Source organism: Peromyscus maniculatus, chromosome 8 (assembly GCF_049852395.1).
Source record: "Peromyscus maniculatus bairdii isolate BWxNUB_F1_BW_parent chromosome 8, HU_Pman_BW_mat_3.1, whole genome shotgun sequence".
In the NCBI taxonomy this organism is placed as follows: Eukaryota; Metazoa; Chordata; class Mammalia; order Rodentia; family Cricetidae; genus Peromyscus; species Peromyscus maniculatus.
This window is the reverse complement of record NC_134859.1, coordinates 26661685-26684223: the sequence shown is the minus strand read 5'-3', so window position 1 is coordinate 26684223 and position 22539 is coordinate 26661685. Positions and strand designations below refer to the sequence as shown.

General features: G+C 36.6%; 1 protein-coding gene across 2 annotated transcripts in view; it reads right to left on the bottom strand.

Annotated features, from left to right (window-relative positions):
* Nucleotides 1–22539, bottom strand: part of Gabrb2 (gamma-aminobutyric acid type A receptor subunit beta2) — a 216687-nt gene that overhangs the window by 76668 nt on the left and 117480 nt on the right. The window lies entirely within an intron of this gene.

The following is a 22539-nucleotide window of genomic DNA, read 5'->3' as shown; positions in this document are numbered from 1 at the left end:
TGCTGGCTTCATGGTGAACACAAACCTCTCGGAGCAGAATGATAGTTGGGGCAGTGCAGTGTAAAGGCAATGCCTGTGCCAAGGTACATATGACAAGAGGTCAATTGTTTCCAAGATTTTTACAAGAGGATAAAGAAATGGGATTTACTGACTGTTGAGGTGGGCAGGTAGAGTTACAGGAAAGACACAGAAATATCATGGACACTAAAACAATCAGATGTTTGCCTGACTTCACAAGCCCTATCACAAAGCTTCTGCATAAGAAACAATTTAGAAAGACTGAAGGTAATGCAAATTGCCAGATTGAAAGTGATGTCAGTCTTCCACATGCATGTACTTACTTTTCACTTAAATCTTTACAGTAGAAAAAGCGTGGGATTAGGAGGATCATGTAGCATCAATATCAAAAACTAGCATTTGTGTCACCTGGGGAAAGTGGTTATTTGTTTGTTTGTTTAATTAATTAATCTATCTATCTATCTATCTATCTATCTATCTATCTATCTATCTATCTATTCTTCTCTTATACATTACATCCTGACCACAGTTTCTCCTCCTTCCAACACTCCATGCATGCTTCACCCACTACCACCTACCCTCTCTCCCAGATTCAGTTCTCCTCAGTTTCCCTTCAGAAAAGGGGAAGCCATTTAAACTTTCTGGGATTCAGTTTCTAAACTTGCAAGATGAGTATTAGGATGGCTGCCCCTAAGACTATAATAAATGTAATGTGTGTAATCCTCAGATATAACATTATTCAATTAAGGCCAATTCATCATCAACAACAACAGCACTATGACAGCAGCATTATCATCGTGGTGATTTAAGATGAGGAAAAGGTTAGTAATTTTTTTCCCCAGTGATACTACTGAAAGTACAGATACTCCTGAAAGTTCACAGATTACGTCTCTGGCTACTTCATCTGTCCTGTGCAAAGTTGTGTTCTCACCATGGTTGGCTGACACTTTAGGATGAGGTCATGTCCTTTTGGGATGGGAAAGACTGTGTGGAAATGGGTTAATGGATATTCAGTAGGTATTCAAGATAGTCATTGCAAAAGGAAAAGTACCTTGTGCCTCTTGGGGCCAAGAGTCAAGTAGAACAATATTCTCAATGAGATTCTAAGCTAAAAATTAAATAGATACTATGCTAAGGAGAGTGAGTTTTAGAGTGGGAAAATATCATTTAAATTATGCCTTCTAGTGATTTTTAGCTTTGAAATTTGGATCAAACTATTAACCTCTCTGAACTCAGTTTTTGTCTACTAAATGGATATATAACATTATGCATTATCTATGTCATGGTTCTGATATGCAGTTATATTAAGGTAATATTTGTATACAAAGTACAGAATTGTGTATGTAGAGAATTTTCAATGCTCACTCTAATCCATTGATATGACTTAATTTATATGATCTGAATGCATGTCATGCTTTCTGCTTGTTTCTATTTCCATGTCATGACATCTTAGTTAAGTGCTCTTGAATCATTCATTTTTGCTTCCACTTTATTGCAGAAATAGAAAGTATGTAACATTTCCCATACAGTCCAGAATATTTTAGGAAAGTGGGGGCAAATATGGAAAGGAGACAGTGAGGTGGCTCAGTGGGTAAAGACACTTTTGACCAAGCCCCTAAACCCAAGTTTGATCCCTGGTACCCATAAGGTGAGAGGAAAGAATCAAATCACTCAAGGTGTCCTCTGTCCCTCATTCACCCTTGGACCATGTCAAGCACACACAAGAAAGAGGAGAGAGAGGGAGAGAGAGAGAGATGCTCTCATGCATATGATAAATAAATAAAATGCAATAAAAATAGAACAAAAGAAGAGGATGGAAGAATGGGAGAAAAACCTCCCAATGGTAGAGAAGGACCAGTGGCAGACTGTGTGCTGTAGCTCCTTGCAGTTCCTAGGAATGTTCTGTTCTCTAGAGTCAAGTTGAAGAGGTGAAGAAATAGAGTATATTTTTGTATAATAAGGAAATGTTTATTAAAAGATACTTCCAATGCTGTTTGGATACTCAAAAGCCTGTGGGGTGTACATAGTTGAAGGTCCCTGGATCCTAGTTGAAGCACAAATCCATTTATCTTCATTGCTTTTGGCCTATGTTAGTTTGCAGTTCTACAATTCTGTCCCTGAGTTCTGGTCTTTTGTCATGTAAGCAGACAATACTGTATCACCAATGTTGCTGTTAAACAGAATTATATTCATTCCAGGGTATTCTCTTTCTGTCTGAGTTAAGTAGGTACCACTCTATTTTTCCTGTCCCTCCTTACCTTTTCAATGTCTTCCGAATACAGAGGAGAGGTGGATTGGGAGAAGGGGAGAAGGGAGGGAGTGAGAGGAGAGGAAGGAGGCTTCAGTCAGGATGTAAAATAAATGAATAAATTAAATTTAAAAATAATAATAAAAGAATATTCTGAGACACAAGAATCTATCTTGGTTTGGAAATTTCTGGATCACTATGCATGTCATAATTTTGTCTCATACCTGAAGTCATAAACATTTGGCTGTATGCCAACTCGGTGGTACTATATACTCATTCCACAAGATGCTTTTACAGACCTATTCTTCACATTGAGAAACCAAGTTTCTACATTTTCATCAAGCAACCCTGTGTAATCTCAACACCCTTCAGTCCTATCTCCTACACCCTTGGCCTAGTCTCTTGACATCTGAAAAAAGAGCTGCCAAAATTCAAACATCTTGACTCAGTTAGCAAAGAGGTCTTGGCAGACATCGAAAGAACAGGGCTGTAAAGACTCCCCCCCCCCTTTTGTTTATCTAGGTTCTTTTTCAAAGATTTAATTGACAAAGATTTTATGTATTCAGGAACTACAATTATCCTATACACACAAAAACTGTTTAAGAATTATCACAATAAGTTAACATTTTAAGTCAGATTCCTGAAGCTTGTTCATCTTTGACCTTAGAGTCAAAGGTCTTGGACAAAGTTTTTCCATTTTCTTCTCCTCCTTCTGCACTGCAATGTTCATTTTGCCATCTGTTTCTACATTATTCTAGCTTCAGCATAGTAAGAGCATCATGCTTTTTTTTTGTCTTCCTATATTTTTCTTGCTAAGACTAGTCTAAATAAATAATTAAGACACTGTTCATGAGCCCTGTTTTCATCATTCAGCTCCAAGTCATGGTGTTTCACTGATGATTTATCTGTTCTTAGGTTGTTTATTATAGCAGCTGCTTGTCATTTGTTGAATTAGATTAAGTAAAATAAGCTAAAATTAAAATTAAGCAACAAAAAATTGAGTTTCTTACTTGTAGTAATTCAGAAGCCATATGTGAGTGGCTACTTATATTGTGAAAGTCAATACACCAGTTAAAATTCCATCATTGGAAAATGTTGCAGGAAAGCATGCTAGCCCTCTCATATAGTACAGGTTATGTTGAAGCAACATCCAGCAATATTGTTAATATCATTACAACAAAAAATTGTATACTAATACTAAATATACAGCTGGCATTAAAATCTCCTTACCATAATCTTATTGCATAAGATGAGGTCTGTGAGAAGCCTTTATAGGTTTCAAATTAATTCAGAGGTTGTATGCAATAACTGTTAAAATATACACACACCGACACAGACGCACACATGCACTCATGCGCAACTATCTGTCCTATACTTACTGTGAGCAGGCCTGTATGAGATGACTGAGACAGGTTAGCCTTTTGCTCACACAGAGTGCATGTTCCCACTCTATTTAGGCAAATGCCCTTATACTTCCAGTTGAGGGGGATGGGGGGCAGACAAGTGTCTATGAATGTCTAGTATTTAGAGTGGTGAAAAATGGGAGTATGAGATCACTGCTTTATCTTGGCTGTGACCCTTCTGTTGCCATCTAAGCCAACCTATCGAAGTTGCCATTTACTTATTGCCTATTTACTTACCTCTTCCCAGGAGATCCCTGACATCCATGAAATGAACTAATAATAAATCCACAGCTGCACTGGAATATTTGTGTTGGGCATCCATTATTTCTTTCAGAAGGTGCAAAAATCACTGGTTTTCCCTGGTCTTTCTTAAAATAAGTGTTCCCACCATTAAGGCTGGAGTGAGTGTTCCATTCTACTTCAAATGCAAATATCTGCCAAGAATATCTCCATGTCTACCTCTTCTACACACATTTCCAATTGCACTCTACCACAGCAATCATTTCTAAAGCATCTTATACAAAATCCCTCATTAATATCACTCTGTAAACCACTTTTCTAGCAAATTTCTACTTCATTTCTTTCTTTCACTGAAATAGAACAAACTGAATCAGTATTGATACTTGGAAACATTTTATTTATTGCTTACTGGTTTGTTTCTGTTAAGTAAGGTAGAAGGTTCTGGATAGTAAGATTTTAGATAGAGAAAATGTTCTTAGGTTTTAGCATTCATTGTCTTAAGAACTACAATTCTCAAAGTCAAAAAGCAAAATTTAAGTTAATAATCACTAAATGATCATCCATTCTGTGTCATGACCTATATTAACCAACAGATACCTAATGTTGGATGATATTTTAAAAGGGTGCTTTATATGGTGGTATTTAATTATAGTATAAAGTCATCAAATAAATGGTTATGAAAATGCATCCATAAGCTCTGTCCTTCAATAATATTTTCTAACAAAAACAAAGAAATGATAAGAGGGCATTTTTAGGATTTACGAATGTCTATGTGCAACTCATACTTAAAGTGTATGTCTATTATTGTGTTGATATTTTAGTTGGACACTTTCAGATACTGTGAGGCCCCATGGCCTATTTCAACATGTTCTCTGTTGTTATTGGGAAAGCAGAGTGGAATTACCCACCCTAGCAATCATCCAAAAGTCTACATTCTGTGTGGCCTTGAACAACTTGTTTACAAATTCTGTGCCTCCATTGCCAATTTTGATACCAAGGTGCAAAATTTAGGCATAGGAAATGTACCAGGTACCTGAGATCATTAATCAGTATTATAAAATTATCTTTAAAACTCTGAATGGTTGCATATATTGTCTTTTGAAGTGTGGTTGTTAGGGGGTAAGCAGTAGTCAGTGCTGGGGCTTGTAACTTGAATCTGGAATCAAATTACCAGTGTCCAAGTTGCCTTTCTTCCTACTATCTATGCTACCCTAAGTAAGCCATTGACATTGTCTGTATTTATTCCCCCTTCTGTAATGTCCCAAGGAATATAACAGAATATAGATAGATCATGTGGTTATCATAAGAATGAAGTGAGATAAATCAAATACTTAAAAATTTAGAGCAATGTCTTCTACTTCATACCTTTGATTTGTAGTTACCTATTATACATTCTGAATTTATGTGTGGCTCTGCATGTGTCTTTGTATATGAGAGGTGTGGAATGCAATTTGTGCACATACATATTCAAATACAAGTGGCCCTCAAGATTTCATTCCCAATTCAAGTAGATTCTTTCCTGCTGCTCTATTTTCATGCCCAAATCACTCCACTAACATGACCACAAGAAGACCTCCTTAATTTTGTGGTTTGATGAAGTAGGCTCAATCATCATTTCCACACAAGCAAAGCTTGCATTTTACCTAGGGTGGCTCTCCTAGATATAGCCCAGCCTGAGGTCTCTGTCAACATTTAAAACAGTGACAAATTCTCTCACAAAACCAACTAGACTAGAAAACCCTTATAGTGATTTAATGCCACAGAAAACATTTAAATAATTTCAATGTTATTCAGTTGTCCCTGTTTTATAAACCAATCTAGAAGCTAAAACATGAAATTAGGTTGATACTCAGACATTCTACTCTCTGTTAAATTTATACTGTCAAGGAGGTTAAAATTATACATAATTTTAATTAAATACAAGAAAATACAAAAACTTAAAACTAAAAAGGACTAGATAATTAAAGTACATAAAAACACAACTGGTCTATGATAGAATTCGTCATAGAACACATGCATGAGCAGCTGTGCTCAAAGGTAAGGCCTTTTAATGAATGACAAATAAATGTTCTCCATACACAAAAAAAACCATAAATGAACTGTCTTTGCTGTTGTTCCTAATTGTGTAAATATTTCTGAGAGATTCAGTGGAAAAGATAGTCAAAGAAACATACACTAAAGCTGTCAACATAATAAGGTTTTTGAAATGAGTGTACCAATATATTTGAATCCTAATTTAAAGATATATTGTTTTATTAATTTATTACTTCTAAGTGATCCACATTTTTCAAACTGAGAGGTATAATTTGGTTAGGATGCTGACTCTTTATTATGCAAATACATTTTATGAGCACAAAAGTTGTCTTCTGATATGCAGTATCCTTGATTAATTTTGCCCCTAGAAGCCAGATAAAGGTAGATGTGGAGATAAAGGGATTGCGAATTTAATAATTAGTATGCTATTCAAAATTCCATGTAAAGCAGATGTTTCAGGCTTTATAATGAATGTTTGTGTAGCTAATAAAATAGCAAAGAATTTATTTTATTATCAAACCCTTACCTTCTGTACTAGAGTATGGCATCATAACACTCCAATTTACCTTCAATGACAAGTTGATGATTAATTGCTATACTCTAAAATATAATGACCTCACTTCATCATTGGAGGAACATGCAAATAAAATTACGTACAAAACTCATATAATATATATGTAGAAAATAAGAATAATTAAAAGCTCCATTTTAGTGAGCAATGTGCTGCTTTTTTTTTTTTAGAAGGACTTGAAGGGGAAAATAATGTATAATACAGAAGCTCCAGTCTCCAATCTGTCATTAACCAGACCAATGATCTGCAAAGCATTGATTCCTTATCTGTAAATTTGGAGTTGAACTAGAGGATATGATTCTCTCAATTCAGTGCATTTGTAACAACAAACAATGAGGGCCTCTCCAGAAATTGAAACATCCAAGCTGAGTTTTAAGCTAACAGGAATTGTAATTTTAATGGGTTAGAATCATCCAGATGGTCCAAATTAGTAGGTGCAGCAAAACTGGTCTTAGGTTATTTAGCATGTCAAAACTGTTCATAATTAAACTTCCAAAATATACTTGCTGAGTCCTTCTCCTGCTGTACTGTTAGAAGTGTGATAAATAAATCCTTGAGACTCTGACAAATATCACTTTGGTATTCAAGCTCAAGAAATTTCAGTGATTAGTAAGATGTGATTTATAAGTGTGGTCTTTTTATTTATTACTGCATTTGCAGATATATATAATACACAGAATGTGTACATATATCATTGTGTGTTAGAGAAGAAGAAAAGAGAAAGGGAAGAGGTGGAGAAGAAGAAAAAGAAGGAGGAGAAAGATGAGCTCAGGAAAGTGGAGAAACAGGTAAAAAGAGAAGACCGGATTAAAGAATGGGAGTATTTATTTATAACAATAGTGAAAAAAATTCATTTCATAAATATTTTCACAAATATAAATATTTATGATAGCTCAAAGACTTCTGGAATATACCTTTATAATAACATGATCCATGGGTTTCTCTCAAAGAAAGCCAGATCAACTAAGCACACAGGCACTAACTTTATTTTTCAGTGAATAATTAGCATGGGCCTTGGAGCAGAAAGTTTTTGGCTTAAGCATGCTGCTCACAGCTGAGAACTGGGAAACTGGGAACCTCCCTACACTCTCCTTGAGCTGGAGTTTCCTCAACAACAACAGAATGATAATAATTCCTACTCCATAAGGTTATTTGGCAGTGACAATAGGTAATGTATATAAAGCAGAGTATCTAGTTGTTTTCCTTTCAATAAAACGTGAAATAAATTTTGCATATGATCAAATTTTATAGCCTTACTTAAAATAGTAGATAATCCAAAGAGCTTGTGCTGGGCTTTACACAGTTCTGTGTAGACATGTGAGCACAGGTCTCCTGCTCTACTGCCCTTAAATCCATTCTGCTGGATTTTATATGGCTTCTTAAAGAAATCTATCATACATCTGAGTAGGCCAGTTTTAGGAAAATAATATATCAGTCCAATTAAGACTGAGGAATCTCTCTATCAAGTACTGGACCAGTTATCAGTCTTCTAAAGTGTTAAGCTTGTAAGTCAGAGTTAGGAACTCAGAGTGTCTGAGACTAAGAAGTGACTATAACTAAGTGCAAGAGTCTGGGTTGGACCCTCACATAGGAAAAAGTATATTCGTAGAGAAGCTCGTGGAACACAAAGACTGTCATAGCTAATGGGATTTTTACCACTATTATTTACTTATGTGACATGGCTGTAGGACACAACCTAAGGAAAGCTGGTGTGAAGGCTTATAGTCTCTTTGTAACATTTTGCAAAACTAATATTATTTCAAAATAAAACTTTCCAAATGTTTACATTTGGAAATGATATTTCTAATAAGCAGTCAGGCCTTCCACCCCCTTCTCCAACCCTTTCCTCTCAGTCCTTGATCTTTATGCTTTTCCTTTACCAGCGAGCCTTCAGCACTGCCGCAAATCTACTTTGGTTCTTGTACACATTAGGAAAGTGGTTCAAACTGTTATACTTATTTCCAGCCACATGCATCTCTGTAGGTTTCAAATAAGAGTCAATAATAGAAAATGCATGGTTCAGGAACTGTCAGTAGTGTTGGAGAGAACTTATCCCTGCTAAGTTCAAGGAGCACATATCTCATTAGCCTAACAAATGAGCCGACAGTGACAGCGGTATGGCAATTAGGTTACATAAACTTATAACCATAAAGACACATCATTAGGGTATATTTTTAAACTTCCATATGCCACCCGAACTCAGGCATAAAGAAACATGTAATGCCATCTTCACGACAGATTTTCTTAAATTCACTGGTTTTCCCATCTATCCTGACATTTCATTGAAATTTTAATACTCTACACTTTGGCATTTGACAGGTTTGCTTCAACTAACTTTGTCAAGCAGGAGCATCTGTTTTAAAATGGCAAACTATGCCCAATGAACGCATCTTCCTTTTTGTTAGACTCATGGGCCATTTTAACTGGTACCAGGTTTTTTAATGTCTATGATATCAAAGGGTGTTTGTAAACTATGCTCTGCCAAACAGCTTCTATTTGCTTTCTCTTCCTTCCTTCCTTCCTTCCTTCCTTCCTTCCTTCCTTCCTTCCTTCCTTCCTTCCTTCCTTCCTTCCTTCTTTCCTTCCTCCCTCCCTCCCTCCCTCCCTCCCTCCCTCCCTCCCTCCCTCTCTCTCTCTTTCTTTTCTTCCTTCCTTCCTTCTTTCTTTTTTTTTTTTTTTGACATAGGGTTTCTCTGTTCAGCCCTGCAAGTCCTGGAATTCATTTTGTAGATCAGGCTATTCCCAAGCTCTGCCTCTCCAGTGTTGAGATTGAAGGCATGCACTACCACAGCCCACCCATTTGTTTTCTTTAATGATGGGGATGGTCTCCTGGGGTGTAAGGTCAGGTAAGAATAAGCTCAATGTGAATTATCTTCACGGGGTCAAATCAGGTTTTGTTCAACTTCAGATACCAATTCTGTATTCTTTTAAGGATACAAAATATAACATCATTACCAGCAATGAAATGGAAGATTAGCATGAGGAAGTATGCTAAAGAGCAAACAGGATTGCTGAATTAGGAGACGGCTCTTCCTCAGTATATGCAAGACCTAAGTAAAAATGTCTTATTTTTTCCATAGTTGGAAAACTAACAGGTTCTGATCCACAGAATGTGGTGGGAGATATCAGCAATATGGGATGGGATAGTTTCACTTTTGGAGTATAAAGGCAAGAAACAAAGGTATCCAAACTATAAAACCATGACAAAGCACTTCTTGGCAGCCCATCAGTTGTCTGAGACAGGAATGGATCACACTATGTCTTAAAGTAGCACCTTGTAGCAATGACTCCTAGGGCTAAATGTATCCTCTGGGTAGCACATTGTAAGGACTGCAGAATGTTCAGGGGCAGGAGTGGTATCTGTGGGCTACAAAACTGAGCTGTGGGGTGCCTTGCTTATAAATTTTTAGTCTTGGAACACTCAGCCCTAAATGGGATTCATCCCTCCCCTCAGAGTGCAGCCCCCACCCCACCCAGAAGAGGAGGCCGAAAAAGTGTAATATCTAGAAGGGACAGAGCACAGCAGGAAAACAAGGCCCTCTGAATCACCATGAGCAGAGGTCATATAAACTCACAGGGACTGAACCAGCAAGCACAGGACCTGCATGGGTGGGTCTGCACCAGGTTCTCTGGACATATATTAGTTTTCAGTTTAGAGATGTATGGGATTCCTGAGTGTGTGAAGGAGTAAGTCTCTAATTCTTGTTCCTACTCCTGGACTCTTTTCATTCTGTTGTTTTGTCTGGTCCAACTTCAGTGTGATAGACAGAATGGGAGTAGATCCACATTGGAGGGGTGGTAGGGAAGAAATGGGAAAAATAGGGGAGGAAAAAACATAATCAGGATCAAAATAGAAAATAATCTATTTTCAATGAAAGGAAAAATAAATAAATAATAAATCAATGAGAAGGATGAAGAAAAAAAAACCTTCAGAACAGTCTAGGAACGAAATTCAGTGGTTGAGCCCTTGCCTCGCATGTGCAGGCCAGTGCCTTTGATCTCTATTACTGCAGAAAAGTGTTCAAAGTGAGTGTGGGAACTCTTCCAAATGTGGAGCCCTGTGTGACAGATAGCTCAGACCTCACCCAAGCCGGGTCTGACAGGGCTTATCAGATAGAGATAGGTTCAGCATTTATCTCTCTTATTCAGATGTAAAAATGTTTCTCTGGGATATTAACCAAAAATCTACGTAACAGTATTATGAGCTCCTTGTCTTAGTTTCATAGAGAAATAATATTTAAATAAAAAATAATAATGATAATATTGTAAACCAGAAGAAAACTAGTTGACTCCTTGGTCTAATTCCTCCATTCTGTAAAGAAGTTAATGCATGTGTAGCCATAGTCAATAGCTCTGACTTAGACCTTGTACCTTCATATGCAATGGTCATGATTAGTAAGACTATTGCCTTAATTATATAATACTCCCTTTTAATGTTAAACACAATATGATGCATGATATGTGTATGATATAATATCAAAGATTATAATGTCTCCGTAAGACTTAAAGGAAAATAAGCCATAAGAATATTATATCAACTAATGAAAGCATAATTGAATTAGTTTATCATAATATTACATATATCAAAACTCTAACTTAAAGCAACATAATCCCAAATGATTCATGATAAAATAATGAAAAAAAAACTTGAAATTTTAAGGTTATATATTTGAAGATTCAATCAGTGGCACAAGGTTTCATCGATTTAAAAAAGGCCTAGGAAAATATGAAGAAAGAAAATACAAATGGTATATTGAAAGAAAAATCCAAAGGGCATAAATGGATGGAAAAATGGAAAACAGAGAAAATGACTAGAGCCAAAGAGAATCTTTTATAATACTTAATGGAATGAAAAACAGCCAGCTACTTATGAACAAAAGACAACACAAGTCACCAATATCAAAGACTCAAAAGGGACTATTGTCACAAAGCCTATGACCCTGGTTAGTGTGTGGTAAGAAAATATAATTAGAAACTTCATGCAAATTTGATTCTTAAGGAAAAAGAAAAGTCTATTGAAATATACAACTTTATCAAAACTGTACAAGAAAAAAGGAGAACCTAATCTTTTAAAAAAAATCATAGTTATTAAATTGTAAGTTTACCAAAAACTTCCTGAAAAGCAAACTTTGGACTCAGAGATTTTACATGTGAATTTTAGCATCCATTTGAGCCAGGAACTAGAAACAGGCTCACTGGAACCTTTTTAGAAGACAGAGAGCCAGGGCATTTATCAAGGCCAGCAAGGTTATCATTGTTAAAATGCCAAATCTTAACAAAAACGTCATCCAAAATGGAGAAAGCTATAATCTAAGGCCCTTCCTAGTACAAAAAAGAACTAGTAAAATAGCAGAACATCACACTCAGTGGCAGCTAAAGTGACATCAAATCAAGACTTCTGAGAGATGCTGGATCTCAGACTTATTGGAGTGGCAGAAAACTCAGAATACAGACTGGTTGCTCATTTCCTACTTGGGAGCAAAGGATTGGGCAGATGTTCTGTTGTGTTATTTCTGATGAAGCATTCACATTGTCTCAAATTTTACAGAGGAGAAAGGTGGTTAAAATCATAAAATGTATATGTACCACATTTTATTTATCCATTATTCAGTTGAAGGGCATTTAGGTTGTTCTGGCTATTACAGGTTCTGGCTATTACAAATAATGCTGCTATGAACATAGTTGAGAATGTGTCCTTGTGGTATGTTTGAGCATTCCTTGGGTATATGCCCAAGAGTGTTATAGCTGGGTCTTGATGGAGATTGATTCCCAGTTTTCTAAGAAAACACCATATTGATTTCCGAAGTGGTTGTACAAGTTTGCATTCCCACCAACAATGTAGGAGTGTTCCCCTTGCTCCACATCCTCTCTAGCACAAGCTGTCTTCGGTGTTTTTGATCTTAGCCATTCTGATGGGTGTAAGATGGTATCTCAAGTCATTTTGATTTGCATTTCCCTGGTGATTAAGGATGTTGAGTAATTCTACTACTCAGCAGAGAAAAACAATGACATCATGAGGTTTGCAGGCAAATGGATGGATGTAGAAAAAAATCATCCTGAGTGAGGTAACCCAGACTCAGAAAGACAAACATGGTATGTACTCACTCATAAGTGGATACTAGATGTAAAGCAAATGATAACCAGACTGCAACTCACAACTCCAGGGAGACTACCTAGTAAAGAGGACACTAAGAAAGACACAGGGATCGCCCAACAACAGAGAAATGGATGAGATCTACATGAGCAACCTGGACATGGGAAAGGGGGGTAATGGAGGGCAAAGTTCAAGGGAAAGAGAGCTTAGGGGTGTAGGAGGTCCCAGCTGGATCAGGAACAGAGTGGGAGAACAAGGAAAGAGATACCTGAGCTGACCTACTCTGGTGATCTGATGGCCAAACACCCTAACTGTCATGATAGAACTCTCATCCAGTGACTGATGGAAGCAGATGCAGAGATCCACAGCCAAGTCCCAGGTAGAACTCCAGGAGTCCAATTGGTGAGAGAGAAGAGGGATTATATGAGCAAGAGATATAGAGACTATAATTGGAAAAAGCACAGGGACAAATAGCCAAACTTGTGGAAACACATGAACTATGAACCAATAGCTGAGGAGCCCCGGTGGAAATGGATCAGGCCCTCTGGATAAGTTGATTAGCTTGAACTACTTAGGAGGCCCCCAGGCAGTGGGACCTGTCCTTAGTGCGTGAGCTGGCCATTTGGAACCTGGGGTCTATGCAGGGACACTTTGCTCAGCCTTGGTGTAGGGAGGAGGGGACTGGACCTACTTCAGCTGAATCTACCAGGCTGAGCTGAATCCCCAGGGGAGACCTTGCCTTGGAGGGGGTGGGAATGAGGGGAGGATTGGGGGGGGGAGGCTGGGGGTGGGAGGAGGGAGAAAAGGGTAATCTGTGGCTGATATATAAAATTAAATTAATTATAAAATTAAAAAATTTAAAAATCATAAAATGAACTTCTCAAGTCCCTTTTGTTTGTCATAGATTCCTTCTTTGGCTTGCCCTCCCCCTTCTCCCTGACTCTCTCTCCTCTCTTGTAAACAAATTGTCTTTGAATCCCCCCCCCCCCCCCCGTTTCCCCAGATGATAAGGTATCAACATGTCAATTGAGTGTGAATTTCAGTTTTAGGATTTTATTATCTAAGTAGATAAATACCCACAGTATGATGAAAGTACCAGACTCTTAATTTTAAGATGTTGTATAATTATACAGATATTAAAACCTCTTATTTTATACAGTATGGATATTCAATTTTGGTTTGCCTTTTATACTTAAATAAAATGGAGAAGGCACTTTAAAAATTGCTACACTTTGGGAATGAAGTTAATTCCAGTTCCAACATTTTTCTGGTTAAGTTCATTAACCTTTGTCTTCTCGTTTTTAAAATAGGTGTGACATGCTTCCTTCCCAAGAGGCTATTACGAGAAATCTGTGAGATAGCCTAGGTAAGGGAATTAGTCAAAATACATAGCAGAGAGAGACATTCCAGGTGGTAACTGCTAGTTCCTATATACCAAACTAAAAGGAATAGTTTGTTAATGTGTCTTCACAATTCAAACCATTGAACAAACTGTAGTATTGGGTGTCTATAATACCCATAGCTAAAGTTGAAGCAGAAGATTACCATGAATTTGAGGTCAACCTGGACTACATAGTGAATTTTGGACAAGCCTGAGTTATAAAGTAAGACAGTCTCGAGGACAAGGAGGAGGACGAGGAGAAAATAAAAATATCTAGTTAGTATAGTATGACCTTTTCTTAAAGTTCAAAGCTAAGCAGAACTGAAAGATACATTCACATCATAGCTTTTCTGCATATAGCAGCAATTTATATACTGTCTTATGTTTATTTGTTATTATAATACAATTATAATTGAAAACATAGATCATTATTCTATCAATGGCAGGTCATCCCTTATGTCTGTTTCCTGATTCTGTTTGCCCGTTTTACTATTCCGTAGTGAATTTGATTAAATGTGTACTTAAATAGTACTTTATTATACATATAAACAGATTCAGAATTTATAACTATAGTAAATGTTTCTCTTTAAACATGATTTTTTACAAGGGGCATTTGAAATCAATTATTTGATGGAGTGCCTTTATTTTGGTAAGAAATAAGGCTTTATTTCCTAATTGTTAGAAAAAAATTAGAGAAGTACTGACTAGCAATGGTTTAAGCGATCTGAAGATATATTGATACCAGGATGCCAATAGTGACAAATTAGAAGCTCTTTCCTTAATAATTGAGCCTGAGGGGCTAGAGAAATGTTTATTGCAGATATGATTTAGAGGTACAGAAACTGAGGACAGGATATGTGTGAAGAGACTTTCTGAGATTGCATCACAAAACTACTCCCATTGGCTCTACGACCTCTACTTAATCATTCTCACATGCCTGGCAGGTTAAAATGAGGCAACTAGTGCAGACTTAGTATGTAACAAATGTCCAATAAATTATATATACTCAGAGATGTTATCAATTTTATGTGTGTGTGTGTGTGTATCCATGGGGGCATTCACATTAAGTATCTAATAATTTTATTTAAGTAACCCCAAATCACTTATCAAATATAATGTGAGCAGGATAAATAGATCCAATAGAGAGACAATATATATGAGACTATTCTTAATTCTATTATTTTGCATTTTGTTTTGATAAGGTCTCTTGATACAGTATGCTTTATAGAAATGAAACTATAACATAAACGAATTTGCTGATTGTCAGTCACCCACAAAACACCATGGGTGATAGAAGATGATACAGGACAGAATCCCTCCCTTTAAAAGCCCACTGGTCCTTAGTTACAAATAATAGGGATTGTCTTGAGCTAAATTAAATAGAAAACTATTTATCAAACAGAAAATTATCAGTAGCAGACAACAGGAGACCAATGGTGTAAGCTATGAGGTCAGAACCAATGTTCAAACTCTTCATTAACACCACTACCAATGGGCTGAGACCTGAGGTTCACTGTAGATGCCATGGGCATGTGGTACTACTGATCACAGTCAGAAGCACACACACTGTCACTGCTGTCCTCCATAGACTAGGTGTTTCTGGGTGTCGACTCTCATGCCTACAACTCAAAGTTAATATGACTGGTGATGTTCAGTCTGCACTTTTTGTTGTAAAGCAGGCAAATATTGAATGTCTGGTTTTTCAAGTGTCACTTATGGGAAGTAAACTCTACCTTATAAAACAGGATTATTCATGTATAAAAAGATGAAAATATCTAATGTCTTCTAAAATCATATGAATGAGTAGATGGAATTTAATGAAGGTATGGTTATTTTGAATAAAATGCCTACAATACAAAGTGAAGTGTGTTAATTGTGCTAAAGACATAAATAAGGAAGCTCATAATAATAAATATAAATGCTTGAAGGTATGATGAACTCTAACAACAGACTAACTGGGCTAACATCTCAGCTTAGATACTGCTTGAGACTGGTAGGTGACTCACTGAAAACTGCATTTTTTCTGTTTCACTTTTCTTTAGAGTTTTGAGCCATGTATGAGATCTTCCAATAAGATGTGCTTGCTGAGACTTAAGTTCATGGCTGAACGGAGTGGCCTAACAAGTACAGCTTACAGATTCTAGGGTATTAGCATAGGTTACATAACAAGTAGGGTTGTTCTGGTCCAGTAGCTGAGTAGTAGCCTCCGTATTCCTCAGATGGCCACACTATCCCATGAGCAGCTGCTACATTGGCAACAGAAGGCTGGGTTGCAATTCTGGGAGTCACATCAGAAGGCTCAACCTAGTTTCTATTTCTTTAGTCCTCTCAAGAATTCTTTAAGTCAAATTAATCCCCCTGCTTAAAACCTAGCTACACTGAGTTCTATATTTGCTGCAATTAAATCTTAAGCAATACGTTCGCTTACTGGTCTATGTGGCCGTGTGTGTGTGTGTGTGTGTGTGTGTGTGTGTGTGTGTGTGTATGTGTGTGTGTGTGTGTGTGTGTATACATTTCCTAAATGTTTCATAGCCTCATATGTACAGATGATAGCTGCCTCAGGAGATTGGAGGTCAAGTCAGTTTAGAAACAGCATGGAACCATGCACAAAGCACTATGTGCTATATAGTGATTCTTATTGCTTATGGCAAAAACAATCATGATGTAATTAAATGACAACAACTGGGTTGACTGTCACAGAGATTGGCACAGGGGTAGGGAGTAGACTTGCAAGCCATCATGAAGAAAGAGATTTGAATTTCAAAAAAAAAAAAAACCCAAAAACCCAAAACCAAACAAACAAAAACACACCTAGCATTATTTAAGGCCCATGAAAAGTGAGAAACCTTCCAGAAGTAATGCTGTGAGTCAAATTTCAGATGTGTCAGAGCTCAGTGGGCTGCAATTGTTAAATGAAAACAAAACACGCAGTCTGGAAGTGCTGCAGGGAAGGTCTGTGGGTGTGCTTAGGGCGCTCCATTATGAGGCTCATGCCATGCTTCTCAAGGACTCTCGAGTTTTCAACATAAACACTAAGCAATCCACAGCTGTGGCAGTTTCCCCTAATCCAGATGGAGTATCAACTGAAGGCTAGCCAGGAAGAGAAACTACCCACAGGATGATAGCGTTATTGACAGCATTACTCAGCCTAAGGAAAAACTAAACAAATGGGCTTGCCGTCATCCCCCCTCCCCCTATGAAGCTTGAGCACTGAAGCCTACACTGCATTTTTAGAAGAAGTGGACAGATTCAGGGCAGGAATCAATTTAGTAGCAGGAGCTTTAAAAGGGGGTAGGCATCAGATTCTGAAAGGTACAGATGCTCAGTGCCAATTTCTGAGCAGAGCATCACTAAATATCCAGTGTCCTGAGAGACTCAGGGGCTCACTTCGTTCTTAAGAAAATGCTTCAACTGGGAATCTGTAGCCTTGCCACTCTCCCCCTTCCTAACCAGAACAGCTGTTTGCATGGTCAGAGGAGTACTACTCTGGGATCCTTTAGCCTTATAAGAGGTAGTTCATACAGCTAAGTTGGAAGCCATTGAGTTCATGATGCTTGCGTTTTATATAATAACATTTACATTCTTTTTCCTGCAATGTTACAGGATAAAAATCTAATAGGGGATTAAGTCTATCACTGGAAGATGTATCTCCAGTCTCTAAGCCAAAATGCTTCTCTCGTTTGCATGAAAGTCTTGACTGATGCCAAAAGTAAACCTCATACCTACGGTGTGACCTGGTAGCAGGCAATGACTCTGCTACACTAGAATCGCCATAAACCTTTCACTTGCACACCCTATTAGAAAGAGCCAAATGATGTGTTGAGGAGAATGAATTGAACAAGTAAGATTTCCACTTATGAGAGTGGGAAATACTCATTTAATATCGGAGTTATGCTTTGTTTTGGTTTTCCCAATTAAAACTAATAAAATCGTGTTTTCCTTTGCAAATATAAGAATCCTGATTTGAGTTCTAATGTGCTTCAGATTCCTTTCCATTTTTGTGATTTTAAAATCAAATATAGACTCCGGAAGATCTTAATATAATGAATGTTACAGACACCTAGAAGATATTCATACAATGAATGTAGGGTCTTATTATTCTTATCTGTGTGCTGGTGAATACAGCAAGGGATAGAATTTAAGAGTGGAAGATATTTGACAGATAATGTCACCTGATCAAACAAATTTTCTGCCTTGCTCCATATCTGCTCAACATTATAGTGCTATAAGAAATTTAATTTCCTTTTAGAATTATATTCTTTCTTCTTTCATCCTGTGTTTCATATTGGGAAAGTGTTGCCCACAGAACCTAACATCATCCATGCAAAAATAGTGTGAAGAAGTGACAATGTAAAAATCCTCAGCCTAGAAGGATGTGTAGACTCAACATAGTATCAAAGAATACTTTAAATTTTATGTTTTCTATGATGGGGATGTTAAACTGATATGAATCGATCTTATATTTTAGTGTCTTTCAACAGACTTATCTGTCCTGTCACAGGAACATAAACAGTGTAACAAAGGAAATGAATGTCTAATTTTATTTTATTTCGCCAAATATAAATTTAACTTTTGGGTGTCAGAGTGATGGCTCAGCGGTTAAGAGCACAGACTGCTCTTCCAGAGGACCCAGGTTCAATTCCCAGCACCCACATGGTAGCTCACAACAGTCTGTAACTCCAAGATCTGACAACTTCACACAGACATACATTCAAGGCAAAACACCAATGCACATGAAATAGAAATAAATTACTTTGAAAAAAATTAACTTTATACATCATATTAGAAGCATGATTATATATACTATATTCATAAATATATGTACACATATATGTGTATAGTATTAAACTATTCTGTTTAATAATAGACTTTATCATATATAAATCATTTTAATTAAAACAGAAATAACCTATCTTCTGCAGTAGATGACTGGTTAAATAAAAGAACATTTCATAGAAAAGCAGGTTAGTATGGCAACTGAGTGATCAACACTAGAGATTTTAGAAAAAAATAATTTAGAAATTAAATGCATAGCTTCCAATGGAAACAATTCACTACTAATAATTTCTTGGTAATAACTATTAATGTGGAAGACAAAAGCTGATGAATTTGGGTTCAAATACATGGTAGACAGATACAGGAGAGCCAATATGTATTCAGTGGGAATTGCAGAAAGAGTAAAGAGGATATGTAAAGAGGTGACTAATTACAGTGAAGAAAATGAAGGGTTTTTTTTTTTGTTGTTGTTGTTGTTGTTACTGGAGATAAAGACATTATTGAGTGAAAGGGTTAATAGCCCCACTTAAGATACACCTTTCACATTCAAGGTGTTGCTTTCAAATGATGGGAGAACTGAATAGCAGAAGACTTCTAGTCTAGACATCAGAGTTAGAAATAACAACTGCCCCAGGTAATAAAATTCTAAACACTCCTGTAGGACTTGTCTTGGGGACTGATAACTATTAGCCTTGATCATAGTCCAACAAAATGTCAAAAATAGTAAGGGTGGGAAGATACAACCTTGGCTTCTGCAAGCCTAGATAAAGTTCTAGAAACTATCAAATTCCAACAGCAATACCAGCTGAATATTATACAGTGACTCGGTGATCATTTGCAATGCTCTTGGCCTTCTCTTTGGTAAATAATTATAACTAGGCTTCACTGGAGTTGCATAGGAATATTTTTAATTGAAAATAATTCAAGGATTATTTAAAATTCTGGCTAGCTTTATTACTTAACACATCTCCACTACCCCCTGTCCAGTACAGATATAAATAGTCACAAACACACTGCTTTCTTCTGAGTCTTACGAGGAAGAAAAGACTCAAAAGGGTATAGATTATTTAGGAAATAGTGTATGTACAGAGGCTCTTGTTAGTATCTTAGTCTAATTCTGCACAGACAGAACTGTAAAATGCAATCCAATGACGAAAATTTGAGTAAAGAAAGGTAGCTAAATAACAGTAGACAAGCAGAAACAGAGAGAGAGAGAGAGAGAGAGAGAGAGAGAGAGAGAGAGAGAGAGAGAGAGAGAGAGAGAGAGAGAGAGAGAGAGAGAAACTTAGCAGGGATACAATTTTTATCTTTTCCTAAACAGTACTGCTCCCAGAGGTATATGCAGATGGGCTCTGCAGCCTTACATAAACCAGTGTTGCCTTATCATCCTTTAATTAAATTCTTTCAGCTTTTGCTGGTGCCAAGTCACCCTCAACCTACAGCTACTTAGAAACCTTCTAATCTCATCACTTTCCTAATAAACTAACTTCTTCATGCCCAGTAAATGGTTTTGCAGAATACAGCTACCCATTTGATTTTCACCGGTCATAATTGCTAAGAGTATTTCGTTCACTCTTCTGACCTAAATTGCTTTCTGGCATCTTTAGCAGTGGTCTATTTTTCCCTTTAGGTCAGATACAGGCAACTTCCTTAAGAGGAAATGGCACAGTTATTATTTGAATATTGCATCCCTCCCTCCCAGAATCAATGTTCCTTCCTCAAGGTAAATGAGTCTACACAGCTCCAATTCCAGTTTCTTCTACTGGCTCTTCAAGCTGTCTGTTTTATGTACTATTTGTCTGGCTTCAGTTGTTCTGATTGCCAGATCTATCTCTTAGAGTGTTGTGTGCTTAATTGGGTCCAATGTTCTCAGAGTAATTTGATAATATCAATAGTGATATTATCAAGATCAGAGCTGTTGCCTAGAAAGTCACTAGTCCAAGCATGGCACAGAAATGTTACCTTATTCAACTAACTGACTCTAAATCTAATAATAGTGTGTGACTGAAAAACAATAGTTTAAAAAACAGCCACTGATACTTGCTTATTTCACTGAAGAAGCTATATTAACTAACTGTATTCTAACATAACTCCCTTCACTGTATCAGTTAGCCCAGAGACCTATCTGCTCACTACCTCCTCTGTTCAAGAATGGCTGACATTATTATGAGGTGATGTTGACCTTATAGTAGTCCTGACCAAGGTAGTCCATACTGACCATCTAGACTTCTCAAGATGGGTTTCAAGGCTTGTTCTAAATAATCTTTCTTTAACTTAAAGTATTAAATAATTTATCCTGCCAATATTATTTAATTTATAAGAACATTGTATTATTTTTTCTTTCCATTATATCTCTAAGCTTATTAAAATGCCTAGTAAGTAATTAGTGTCCAATGAATGGTTAATAAAGACAGTAATTAATGAATGAATTAACAGTGAATTCATTTCTCATGCTCCTTACTCCAAGCTTTCTAGACATAGGTTACACCATCCTTATTGAACGTGAGCCAATATACTTACTGTTAACATGTTAATAATTATGATTTAACAATACTACTGGGGCCATTGCAAGTTAAGAGCTAGGAAAAGAAATGAGAGGAGAGAAAGAAAGTCAAGGAAGAGAGAGAAGGAAACAGGGATGGAGGGAGGAAAAGAGAAGAAAGAGAAGAGTCTAATGATTCCTTGGGCTACTGAATCAAACAATTGCCTAAGGGGGATATCACCTAGATGTCAGGGATCATATAGAAACTTCTTGTTTAAGGGATAGAACTTGAATACATTCAGCAAAATATAACAAAGGCCTACATATCACATGTATTGTCAATACAGCAACGTATTTCATTTTCTACAGTGATGATTAAGTATCTGAATGCATCTGTAAGCACCAATTACCTGTTGACTGGGACACTGAGAAAAGAGATGACTTAATATAGTCCATCCAGTATCAGTGTTTTTACTAAGACACACTAATGATCAATGATCACATCGTCCAAGTTATTCTGCCTCTTAGGGGGGCTAAATGATACTGGAGAAATATCATTTTTACCTCTTTGAGTCTGTTGCCCTGGTTATAAAGACATAAATATTACTAGCTACTTCATTTCACAGGGCAACTAGAAATAGAAATGAAGAATGGAAATTGAAATGATATATAATGTTAATTTAAAAATAGCCATTTTCAAGTTGTAATATAACCCCTGAGTGCTGCCTGTATCACTGTAGTTAGCATTCCTTATTTAAGATAAAAGAAACCAAGTTTTTTTTGAAAGGAGTATAGAAGACTTGAATGAAGTAGATCAGTAAAAGTATTCCATCTGTGCATAACTACGATTCTTTATGAGCCCAGTAAAATTTTACCTACAGAAATACAATCATAATAAAAAAATAAGTGGTACCCAGAAGCATTTTTTTTTTTAAAGAAATCCTCCCATTGAGCTTCTGAAACTGCCTAAGGATTTGGTCTTTGAGAAATATCGTACCATAAGTTAAACACATGTAACATGCAATGCTATCCCAAAGATATTCACATAAAATTAATCATTGAAATCCTATAGGCCAATTTCATTAACTAGTATTTTAATGCAAAGAACAAATTTGGAAATAATGATGAGTTAGAATATAAGCATGCAATTAGTTTCTTTACAAGTGTGTGTAAATTTAATTATACCCAGAAGCTATCTTTTATAAATGAGTAAAAATATGCGCAAAGTTTCATAAATGCTCTGTGTCTACTCAGAGCAGTGATTTGGATTCATGCTGCATGCCATAGCTAAC